This window comes from Rhinoraja longicauda, chromosome 19, assembly GCF_053455715.1.
Source record: "Rhinoraja longicauda isolate Sanriku21f chromosome 19, sRhiLon1.1, whole genome shotgun sequence".
NCBI classification, from domain to species: domain Eukaryota; kingdom Metazoa; phylum Chordata; class Chondrichthyes; order Rajiformes; family Arhynchobatidae; genus Rhinoraja; species Rhinoraja longicauda.
Genome location: NC_135971.1, coordinates 29,861,713 through 29,873,736, shown reverse-complemented (window position 1 = coordinate 29,873,736; position 12,024 = coordinate 29,861,713). Strand labels below are relative to the sequence as shown.

General features: G+C 48.5%; 1 pseudogene across 1 annotated transcript in view; it reads right to left on the bottom strand.

The window, feature by feature from the left end:
* The window catches only part of LOC144603211 (major histocompatibility complex class I-related protein 1-like), a 1,020,820-nt pseudogene that overhangs the window by 87,594 nt on the left and 921,202 nt on the right, over window positions 1-12,024 (bottom strand). The gene's annotated exons all lie outside the window — the stretch shown is intronic.

Here is a 12,024-nt window from a genome sequence, read left to right as displayed (position 1 = left end):
CTGATTTCAGATCTGACTGACTGACAGACAGTGAGAGCCGCTTACAGTCACAGTGATTCACCGCGATCCCAGGAATCAGGATCTGAAGTTGCTTTCTCTTCATACCCCCGTGTGTGTTACGCTTGTGTGGCTGAGTGTGTGTGTGTGTACACAGATGCACCCAATGAACACTGCCACACATCGATCACCAATGATAGTGAACTGCCAGTCCTGTGTGTGACGTGTGTGTGTACGGATGCATCCAACATACGTGTGTAACTGCGTGTGCCCATGTGTATATATAGTCAGCCCTGCGTGCATTTTGCATGTGCGTGCACGAGTATGTGTATGTTACGTGTGTATGCAGATGTATCCAATGAACACTGCCATACACCGATCACCATTGATAGTGAACTGTCCGTCGGCCCTGTGTGCGTTATGCATTTGTGTGTACATGTATGTACGCACGTGAGTGTGAGTGAACTTGTGTGTGTGCAGGCGTGTGCACGTGTATGTGTCGGCTCTGTGTGTGTTACACGTGTCGGCCTCTGAATGAGCTTTGAACCTGAATTAGTTTGTGGACTGTCGCGGTCGATGAATTTCAACATCTTTTTCCTGGAAGTGATTTTAATGGTTTTCTTCAAAGGGACCTGAATCGGGTTCTGACATTCCGTGGGATCATGACATCCATTCAGTTGGAATTTTAAGCAGCAAACAGGAGCCAAGTTTAGATAACTGAGTAGACAATAGACAATAGACAATAGGTGCAGGAGTAGGCCATTCAGCCCTTCGAGCCAGCTCCGCCATTCAATGCGATCATGGCTGATCACTCTCAATCAGTACCCCGTTCCTGCCTTCTCCCCATACCCCCTCACTCCGCTATCCTTAAGAGCTCTATCCAGCTCTCTCTTGAAAGCATCCAACGAACTGGCCTCCACTGCCTTCTGAGGCAGAGAATTCCACACCTTCACCACCCTCTGACTGAAAAAGTTCTTCCTCATCTCCGTTCTAAATGGCCTACCCCTTATTCTCAAACTGTGGCCCCTTGTTCTGGACTCCCCCAACATTGGGAACATGTTATCTGCCTCTAATGTGTCCAATCCCCTAATTATCTTATATGTTTCAATAAGATCCCCCCTCATCCTTCTAAATTCCAGTGTATACAAGCCCAATCGCTCCAGCCTTTCAACATACGACAGTCCCGCCAATCCGGGAATTAACCTAGTGAACCTACGCTGCACGCCCTCCATAGCAAGAATATCCTTCCTCAAATTTGGAGACCAAAACTGCACACAGTACTCCAGGTGCGGTCTCACCAGGGCCCGGTACAACTGTAGAAGGACCTCTTTGCTCCTATACTCAACTCCTCTTGTTACGAAGGCCAACATTCCATTGGCTTTCTTCACTGCCTGCTGAACCTGCATGCTTCCTTTCATTGACTGATGCACTAGGACACCCAGATCTCGTTGAACTCCCCCTCCTCCTAACTTGACACCATTCAGATAATAATCTGCCTTTCTATTCTTACTTCCAAAGTGAATAACCTCACACTTATCCACATTAAACTGCATCTGCCATGTATCCGCCCACTCACACAACCTGTCCAAGTCACCCTGCAGCCTTATTGCATCTTCCTCACAATTCACACTACGCCCCAACTTAGTATCATCTGCAAATTTGCTAATGGTACTTTCAATCCCTTCGTCTAAGTCATTAATGTATATCGTAAATAGCTGGGGTCCCAGCACCGAACCTTGCGGTACCCCACTGGTCACTGCCTGCCATTCCGAAAGGGACCCATTTATCCCCACTCTTTGCTTTCTGTCTGTCAACCAATTTTCTATCCATGTCAGTACCCTACCCCCAATACCATGTGCCCTAATTTTGCCCACTAATCTCCTATGTGGGACCTTGTCGAAGGCTTTCTGAAAGTCGAGGTACACCACATCCACTGACTCTCCCTTGTCAATTTTCCTAGTTACATCCTCAAAAAATTCCAGTAGATTTGTCAAGCATGATTTCCCCTTCGTAAATCCATGCTGACTCGGAATGATCCCGTTACTGCTATCCAAATGCTCAGCAATTTCGTCTTTTATAATTGACTCCAGCATCTTCCCCACCACTGATGTCAGACTAACTGGTCTATAATTACCCGTTTTCTCTCTCCCTCCTTTCTTAAAAAGTGGGATAACATTTGCTATCCTCCAATCCACAGGAACTGATCCTGAATCTATAGAACATTGAAAAATGATCTCCAATGCTTCCACTATTTCTAGAGCCACCTCCTTAAGTACGTACAGCTCTGTCTTCTCTGCGGGAGCACTAACTGAGATCGGCTGATTCCTTGCAGGCTGGGAACAAGACCTATGTGTTCGCTGGTCAGTCTGACTATGCACAACCTCTTGTCTTCCCTGCGGAGACACAGAGACCTGGGCATGTCCAGGAAACAAATAGGAAATGTTGGAAATACACAGTGGCTGTGAAAGATTTCTGTCAAGGGAAAAGGTGGTGACACTTAACATGTGTTTTATACTTTCGTCAACTCAGCAGATTTGTTTTGATTGGGATCAACATTTTCTAAAGTTTACTATAAAAATCGAGTCTAGTTGGATGTTGGGTCAATTCTCAATCATGTGATGGAGCTTTCAATCCTGTCCCTCTCTCCACACCTTGAGCCTAGATCTCAATCAGATTGAGCATCTGTGGGATGTGCTGGATCGACAAGTCCGATTCATGGCGGCTCCACCTCGCAACTTACAGGACTTGAAGGATCTGTTGCTAAAGGTTTGGTGCTAGATACCACAGGCCACCTTCATGGGTCGGTACTGTTTTGGCGGCACACAGAGGACCAACAGCATATTAGGCAGGTGGTCACAATGTTTTGACTGATCAGTGTATCTTGTCGCTATCTTCTGTCGTTTGCATAGAAAATAGGTGCAGGAATAGGCCATTTGGCCCTTCGAGCCTGCACCACCATTCAATATGATCATGGCTGATCATCCAACTCAGTATCCCATACCTGCCTTCTCTTCATACCCCCTGATCCCTTTAGCCACAAGGGCCACATTTAACTCCCTCTTAAATATAGCCAATGAACTGGCCTCAACTACCTTAAAAACTCTCATAACTCCAAGGTCCTATTTAGCACAATTACCTCTGTCATATCTCCCACCCCCAGTACCAGCTTAGTTGGGTCCCCTGCTAACTGCGAAGAATTCGCTAAATTTTTCACCAGCAAATTGAGAACATTAGAATGAACATTTCCCCTCCCATCCGTGAGCTAGCTGTCTCACTAGTCTGTTCATCTAAATTGGACTGTTTCCAACCCGTCACTCTATCCTCCTTTGCAAAGCTTGTCTCCGCTATGAAACCTGCAACCTGCCCGCTTGATCCTGCCCCCACTGCCCTTCTGAAGGATGTCATTGCAATAGCCGGTCCCAGCATCCTCTCTATTATCAACAGTTCTCTGGCCACTGGCACTGTTCCAACCTGTTTCAAGCACGCGGTGGTCCAGCCCCTACTGAAAAAACCTAACCGAGACCCCTAGCAACTACAGACCCATTTTCAAACTGCCATTCCTGTCAAAAGTCCTTGAAAAGGCAATTCTAAACCAATTAGTGCCCTACCTACACCAAAACACCATCCTGGAAATTTTCCAGTCAGGTTTCAGAGCCCACCACAGCACAGAGTCTGCCTTGTTGAAGGTACACAACGACCTGCTTCTCGCCATCGACACCGGCGACTGTGCAATCCTGCTCCTTCTCGACCTCAGCGCAGCGTTCGATACAGTGGACCACACCATCCTTATAGACCGTCTCCGGTATGCGGTTGGCATTGATGGCACTGCCCTGAGCTGGTTCGCTTCGTACCTCAAAGATAGGAGTTTCGCCATCAACATAGGCAGTTATTCCTCTGCTCCAGCTAGCCTCTCCTGCGGAGTTCCACAAGGCTCCATCCTAGGCCCCATTCTCTTCTCTATATACATGCTCCCCCTTGGCCAAATCATTCAAAGGCACGGCATTTCTTTCCACTGCTATGCCGATGACACTCAGTTTACCTACCCCTGAAACCCAACAACCAGTCAAATTTAAACAGCCTCTTACACTGCCTTGAGGACATAAAATGTTGGATGGCACAGAACTTCCTCCAATTAAATGAGAGCAAGTCTGAGGTCATCCTATTCGCCCCCCCCCCCCCCCCCCCCCCGACTCCATCAAATCGATAACAGGCAGTCTTGGAAGCCTATCCTGCCTAGTCAAACCGCATGTCAAAAACCTCGGCGTGATATTTGACTGCATTAAAAGTTGACAAGCAAGTCAACGCTGTGGTAAAAGCCAGCTTCTTCCAACTTCGTACCATAGCTAAAATCAAACCTTTCCTCCAATTCGACGACACAGAAAAAATCATTCACGCTTTCATTTCCTCCCGCCTAGACTACTGCAACTCCCTACTGCAACTCCCTATACACTGGGATCAGCCAATCTTCCCTGTCCCGCCTGCAACTGGCAGCGAGACTCCTGATGGGTACCCGTAAAAGGGACCACATCACCCCGATTCTGGCCTCTCTCCACTGGCTCCCTGTACGGTACAGAATCAACTTCAAGCTCCTATTCACGTATAAAGCCCTAAATGGACATCCCCCCCCCCCTACATCAAAAATCTTCTAACCCACCTCTCTAACTCCAGGTCCCTCAGGTCGGCCGACTTGGGGCTACTCACTATCCCGCGGTCTAGGCTTAAGCTCAGGGGTGACCGCGCTTTTGCGGTTGCAGCTCCTAGACTGGAACAGCATCCCTCTCCCCATCAGAACTGCCCCCTCCATCGACTCCTTTAAGTCCAGGCTCAAAACCTATTTCTACTCCCTAGCGTTTGAGGCTCATTGAGGAGGCGCTGTGAACTGTTCTGTATGTGCTGTTAGGTTTGCGTGCTACTGTATGTTTCATTTTTTCCTTGGTACCTAATCAGATGTACAGCACTTTGGTCAACGTGGGTTGTTTTTAAATGTGCTATACAAATAAAATTGACTTGACTTGACCTTCTGTGGCAGAGAATTCCACAGATTCACCACTGTGTGAAAAAAACTTTCTCATCTCGGTCCTAAAAGACTTCCACCCTTATCCTTAAACTGTGACCCCTTGTTCTAGACTTCCCCAACATCGGGAACAATCTTCCTGCATCTAGCCTGTCCAACCCCTTAAGAATTTTGTACGTTTCTATAAGATCCCCCCTCAATCTTCTAAATTCCAGCGAGTACAAGCCGAGCCTATCCAGTCTTTCTTCATATGAAAGTCCTGCCATCCCAGGAATCAATCTGGTGAACCTTCTCTGTACTCCCTCTATGGCAAGAATGTCTTTCCTCAGATTAAGAGACCAAAACTGTACGCAATACTCCAGGTGTGGTCTCATCAATGCCCTGTACAACTGCAGCAGAACCTCCCTGCTCCTATGCTCAAATCCCCTCGCTATGAATGCCAACGTACCATTCGCTTTCTTCACTGCCTGTTGCACCTGCATGCCTACTTTCAATGACTGATGTACCACGACACCCAGGTCTCGTTGCATCTCCCCTTCTCCTAATCGGCCACCTTTCAGATAATAGTCTGCTTTCCTGTTCTTGCCACCAAAGTGGATAACCTCACATTTATCCACATTATACTGCATCTGCCATGCATTTGCCCTCTCACCTAACCTATCCAAGTCACGTTGCAGCCTCCTAGCATCCTCCTCACAGCTAACACTGCCCCCCAGCTTCGTGTCATCCGCAAACTTGGAGATGTTGCATTCAATTCCCTCGTCCAAATCATTAATATATATTGTAAATAGCTGGGGTCCCAGCACTGAGCCTTGCGGTACCCCACTAGTCACTGCCTGCCATTCTGAAAAGGACCCGTTTATTCCTACTATTTGCTTCCTGTCTGCCAGCCAGTTCTCTATCCACATCAATACTGAACCCACAATACCATGTGCTTTACGTTTGCATTCTAATTTGTTATGTGGGACCTTGTCGAAAGCCTTCTGGAAGTCCAGATATAACACATCCACTGGTTCTCCCTTATCCACTCTACTAGTTACATCCTCGAAAAATTCTATAAGATTCGTTAGACATGATTTACCTTTCACAAATCCATGCTGACTTTGTCCAATGATTTCACCACTTTCCAAATGTGCTGCTATCCCATCTTTAATAACTGACTCTAGCATTTTCCCCACTTCCGATGTTAGACTAACTGGTCTGTAATTCCCCATTTTCTCTTTCCCTCCCTTTTTGAAAAGTGGGGTTACATTAGCTACCCTCCATTCCTCAGGAACTACTCCAGAATCCAAAGAGTTTTGAAAAATTATCACTAATGCATCCACTATTTCTGGGGCTACCTCCTTAAACACTCTGGGATGCAGCCTATCTGGCCCTGGGGATTTATCGGCCTTTAATCCATTCAATTTACCTAACACCACTTCCCGACTAACCTGGATTTCACTCAGTTCCTCCATCTCATTTGACCCCCGGTCCCCTGTTATTTCCGGCAGATTATTTATGTCTTCCTTAGTGAAGACAGAACCAAAGTATTTATTCAATTGGTCTGCCATGTCCTTGTTCCCCATGATCAATTCACCTGTTTCTGACTGCAAGGGACCTACATTTGTTTTAACTAATCTTTTTCTCTTCACATATCTATAAAAGCTTTTGCAGTCAGTTTGTATGTTCCCTGCCAGTTTTCTTTCATAATCTATTTTCCCTTTCCTAATTAAGCCCTTTCTCCTCTGCTGGACTCTGAATTTCTCCCAGTCCTCTGGTAGGCTGCTTTTTCTTGCTAATTTGTACGCTTCATCTTTTGTTTTGATACTATTCCTAATCTCCCTTGTTAGCCACGGATGCACTACCTTCCCTGATTTATTCACAAAATGCTGGAGTAACTCAGCAGGTCAGGCAGCATCTCGGGAGAGAAGGAATGGGTGACGTTTCGGGTCGAGACCCTTCTTCAGACTGATGTCGGGGGTGGGACAAAGGAAGGATATAGGTGGAGACAGGAAGATAGAGGGAGATCTGGGAAGGAGGAGGGGAAGGGAGGGACAGAGGAGCTATCTGAAGTTGGAGAAGTCGACGTTCATACCACCGGGCCGCAAACTGCCCAGGCGAAATATGAGGTGCTGCTCCTCCAATTTCCGGCGGGCCTCACTATGGCACTGGAGGAGGCCCATGACAGAGAGGTCAGACTGGGAATGGGAGGGGGAGTTAAAGTGCTGGGCCACCGGGAGATTAGTTGCGTTAATGCGGACCGAGCGCAGGTGTTCAGCGAAGCGATCGCCGAGCCTGCGCTTGGTTTCGCCGATATAGATAAGTTGACATCTAGAGCAGCGGATGCAATAGATGAGGTTGGAGGAGGTACAGGTGAACCTCTGTCTCACCTGGAAAGAATGTTTGGGTCCTTTGATGGAGTTGAGGGAGGTGGTAAAGGGACAGGTGTTGCATCTCGTGCGGTTGCAAGGGAAAGTGCCCGGGGTTAGGGTGGTTTGGGTAGGAAGGGACGAGTGGACCAGGGAGTTGCGGAGGGAACGGTCTCTGCGGAACGCAGAGAGGGGAGGGGATGGGAAGATATGGCCAGTGGTGGGGTCCTGTTGTAGGTGACGGAAATGTTGGTGGATGATATGTTGGATCCGCTGGCTGGTGGGGTGGAAGGTGAGAACGAGGGGGATCCTGTCCTTGTTGCGAGTGGGGGGATGGGGAGCAAGAGCGGAGCTGCGGGATGTGGAAGAGACCCTAGTGAGAGCCTCATCTATAATGGAGGAGGGGAAGCCCCGTTTTCTGAAAAACGAGGACATCTCGGAAGCCCTAGTCTGAAACACCTCATCCCGGGCGCAGATGCGGCGTAGACGGAGGAATTGGGAGCAGGGGATAGACTTTTTGCAGGGGACCGGGTGGGAAGAAGTGTAGCATCTGCAGTTATTTTCTTATACCTTCCCTGATTTATTCTTTTGCCATACTGGGATGAACAATTGTTGTAGTTCATCCATGCGGTCTTTAAATGCCTTCCATTGCATATCCACCGTCAACCCTTTAAGAATCAATTGCCAGTCTATCTTGGCCAATTCACGTCTCATGCCCTCAAAGTTACCTTTCCTTAAGTTCAGAACCGTTATTTCTGAATTAACTAAGTCACTCTCCATCCTAATGAAGAACTCAACCATATTATGGTCACTCTTGCCCAAGGGGCCACGCACATCCAGACTGCTAACTAACCCTTCCTCATTACTTAATACCCAGTCTAGAATAGCCTGCTCTCTCGTTAGTTCCTCTACATGTTGGCTTAGAAAACTATCTCGTATACATTCCAAGAAATCCGCTTCCTCAGCACCTCTGCCAATTTGATTCACCCAATCTATATGTAGATTGAAGTCACCCATTATAACTGTTTTACCTTTGTTGCACGCATTTCTAATTTCCTGTTTGATGCCATCCCCAATTCTACTACTACTGTTAGGTGGCCTGTACACAACTCCCACTAGTGTGTTCTGCCCCTTAGTGTTTCGCAGCTCTACCCATATCGATTCCACATCCTCCAAGCTAATGTCCTTCCTTTCTATTTCGTTAATCTCCTCTCTAACCAGCAACGCTACCCCACCTCATTTTCCTTTCTGTCTATCCCTCCTGAATATTGAATATCCCTGGATGTTCAGCTCCCAGCCTTGGTCACCCTGGAGCCATGTCTCCGTAATCCCAACAATATCATATTCATTAATAACTATCTGCACATTCAACTCATCCACCTTATTCTGAATGCTCCTTGCATTGAGACACAAAACCTTCAGGCTTGTTTTTACAACACTCTTACCCCTTATACAATTATGTTGAAAAGTGGCCCTTTTTGATTTTTGCCTTGGATTTGGCTGCCTGCCACTTTTACTTTTCACCTTGCTACCTATTGCTTCTACCCTCATTTTGCACCCCTCTGTCTCTCTGCTCATGCTCCCATCCTCCTGCCACATTAGTTTAAATCCTCCCCAAAAGCACTAGCAAACACTCCCCCAAGGACAATGGTTCCATTCCAGCTCAGGTGCAGACCGTCCTGTTTGTACTGGTCCCACCTCTCCCAGAACTGGTTCCAATGTCCTAGAAATTTGAATCCCTCCCCCTTCCACCATTTTTCAAGCCACGTATTCATCTGAAATATCCTCCTATTTCTCTCTGACTAGCACATGGCACTGGTAGTAATCCAGAGATTATTACCTTTGAGGTCTTACTTTTAAGTTTATCTCCTAGCTCCCTAAATTCACCTTGTAGGACCTCATCGCGTTTTTTACCTATATCGTTGGTGCCAATGTGCACCACGACAACTGGCTGTTCACCCTCCCCCTCCAGAATGTTCTGCAGCCGCTCAGAGACATCCCTGACCCTTGCACCAGGGAGGCAACATACCATCCTGGAGTCCTGTTTGCGGCCGCAGAAACGCCTGTCTATTCCCCTTACAATTGAATCCCCTATTACTATAGCCCTTCCACTCTTTTTCCTCCCCTTTTTTGCCGCAGAGCCACCCACGGTGCCATGAACTTGGCTGCTGCTGCCTTCCCCTGATGAGCCATCTCCCCAACAGTATCCAAACTGGCATATCTGTTTAGGAGGGAGATGACCGCAGGGGACTCCTGCACTACCTGCCTACTGCTACGCTGGCTAGTGGCCACCCGTTTCCTTTCTGTCCGCTTATCTTTTACCTGCGGTGTGGCCAACTCACTGTACGTGCTATTCACGACCATCTCAGCATCGTGGATGCTCCAGTATGAGTCCAACTGCAGCTCTAACCGTTCAATGCGGTCTGCCAGGAACTGCAGCTGGACACACTTCCTGCACACGTAGTCATCAGGGACACCGACAATATCCCTGATCTCCCACATGTTGCAAGATGAGCATTCCACGGGGCCGATCTCACCTGACATGTCTAACCCCCAAATTAAATCAAATCCCTCTTAATCCTTTAAACTGTACCTTTACTAAAAAGCACTGTACCCTTAACTCACCGAACCCTTAACTCACCGAACCCTTAACCACCGAACCCTTAACTCACCGAACCCATAACCCACCGAACCCTTAACTCACCGAACCCATAACCCACCGAACCCTTAACTCACCGAACCCTTAACCACCGAACCCTTAACTCACCGAACCCTTAACTCACTGAACCCTTAACCCACCGAACCCTTAAATCACTAAACCCTTAACTCACTGAACCCTCAAATCACTAAACCCTTAACTCACCGAACCCTTAACTCACCAAACCCTTAACTCACTGAACCCTTAACTCACCGAACCCTTAACTCACTGAACCCTTAACCCACCGAACCCTTAACTCACCGAACCCTTAACCCACCGAACCCTTAACTCACTGAACCCTTAACTCACTGAACCCTTAACTCACCGAACCCTTAACTCACCAAACCCTTAACTCACCAAACCCTTAACTCACTGAACCCTTAACTCACTGAACCCTTAACTCACCGAACCCTTAACTCACTGAACCCTTAACTCACTGAACCCTTAACTCACTGAACCCTTAACCCACCAAACCCTTAACTCACTGAACCCTTAACTCACTGAACCCTTAACTCACTGAACCCTTAACCCACCGAACCCTTAACTCACCGAACCCTTAACTCACTGAACCCTTAACTCACTGAACCCTTAACTCACTGAACCCTTAACTCACTGAACCCTTAACTCACTGAACCCTTAACTCACTGAACCCTTAACTCACTGAACCCTTAACTCACCAAACCCTTAACTCACTGAACCCTTAACCCACCGAACCCTTAACTCACTGAACCCTTAACTCACTGAACCCCTAACTCACTGAACCCTTAACTCACTGAACCCTTAACTCACTGAACCATTAACTACAAAGTACGAACAAAAAGCAGAAATACAACCCTGGGTTTTCCACCAATCAGCTACTTCCTCTCGTCCGCTTCTTTTGAAGTGAGATGGAACGTTTTTAAACCAACGCCGCTCCAACCGCCCCTGGGCCCCGCCCACACGCCGCTCCAACCGCTCCCTGGGCCCCGCCCACACGCCGCTCCAACCGCCCCTGGGCCCCGCCCACACGCTGATCCAACCGCCCCCTGGGCCCCGCCCACACGCCGCTCCAACCGCCCCTGGGCCCCGCCCACACGCTGCTCCAACCGCCCCTGGGCCCCGCCCACACGCTGCACCAACCGCCCCTGGGCCCCGCCCACACGCTGCACCAACCGCCCCTGGGCCCCGCCCACACGCTGCACCAACCACTCCTGGGCCCCGCCCACACGCTGCACCAACCGCCCCTGGGCCCCGCCCACACGCTGCACCAACCGCTCCAACCGCTCCTGGGCCTCTGTGTGAACAAAGCCCCGCGCTCGGTTTTTAAACTTCCCGCCCACACGCTGCACCAGCCGCTCCAACCGCTCCTCGGCCTCCTGCGACCAAAGCAGTCGTTCTGTGTAAACAAAATGCTAAAGATCAGAAACATAACTGTGGCCCAGTTGTGGCGAAGTGGAGCAGTTGGTAGAACACACTGCCTCACAGCGCCAGAGATGTGAGTTTGATCTTGATATCTGATGATGCATGTGTGGATTTTGGATGTTCTCGCTGTGAAAGCGTGGGCCTCCACCGGATACTCCGGGTTTGTTGCACATCTCCCAAACGTGCAGGTTTTCTGGTTAATTGGCCTCTGTAAATTGTCCCTGGCGCATATGGAGTGGATGGGAAATTGGGATAACGTACAACCCGTATGAAAGGGCGCTCAATGGTCAGCATTGACTCGCTGGACAGCAGAGCCTGTTGCAATGCGGTATCTCCAAACTGAACTATTGAGGGTTAGATTTACAAGTGCTTCGTGTCCCTACAAGGCCACGAACCAATGGAGCTGATGCAGATATAGGTTGTGGTGACCGGGAGACCCCCACTGCTGTGGTGGGCTGGGTTGAGTAACTCTATTATTAGAACATACTAGCGTCTTACCTTTAGCTCTGCATCGATGCCAAGGGCTTGTTAACCCTCCCAAAGAGCACTATCTCACGTATTGC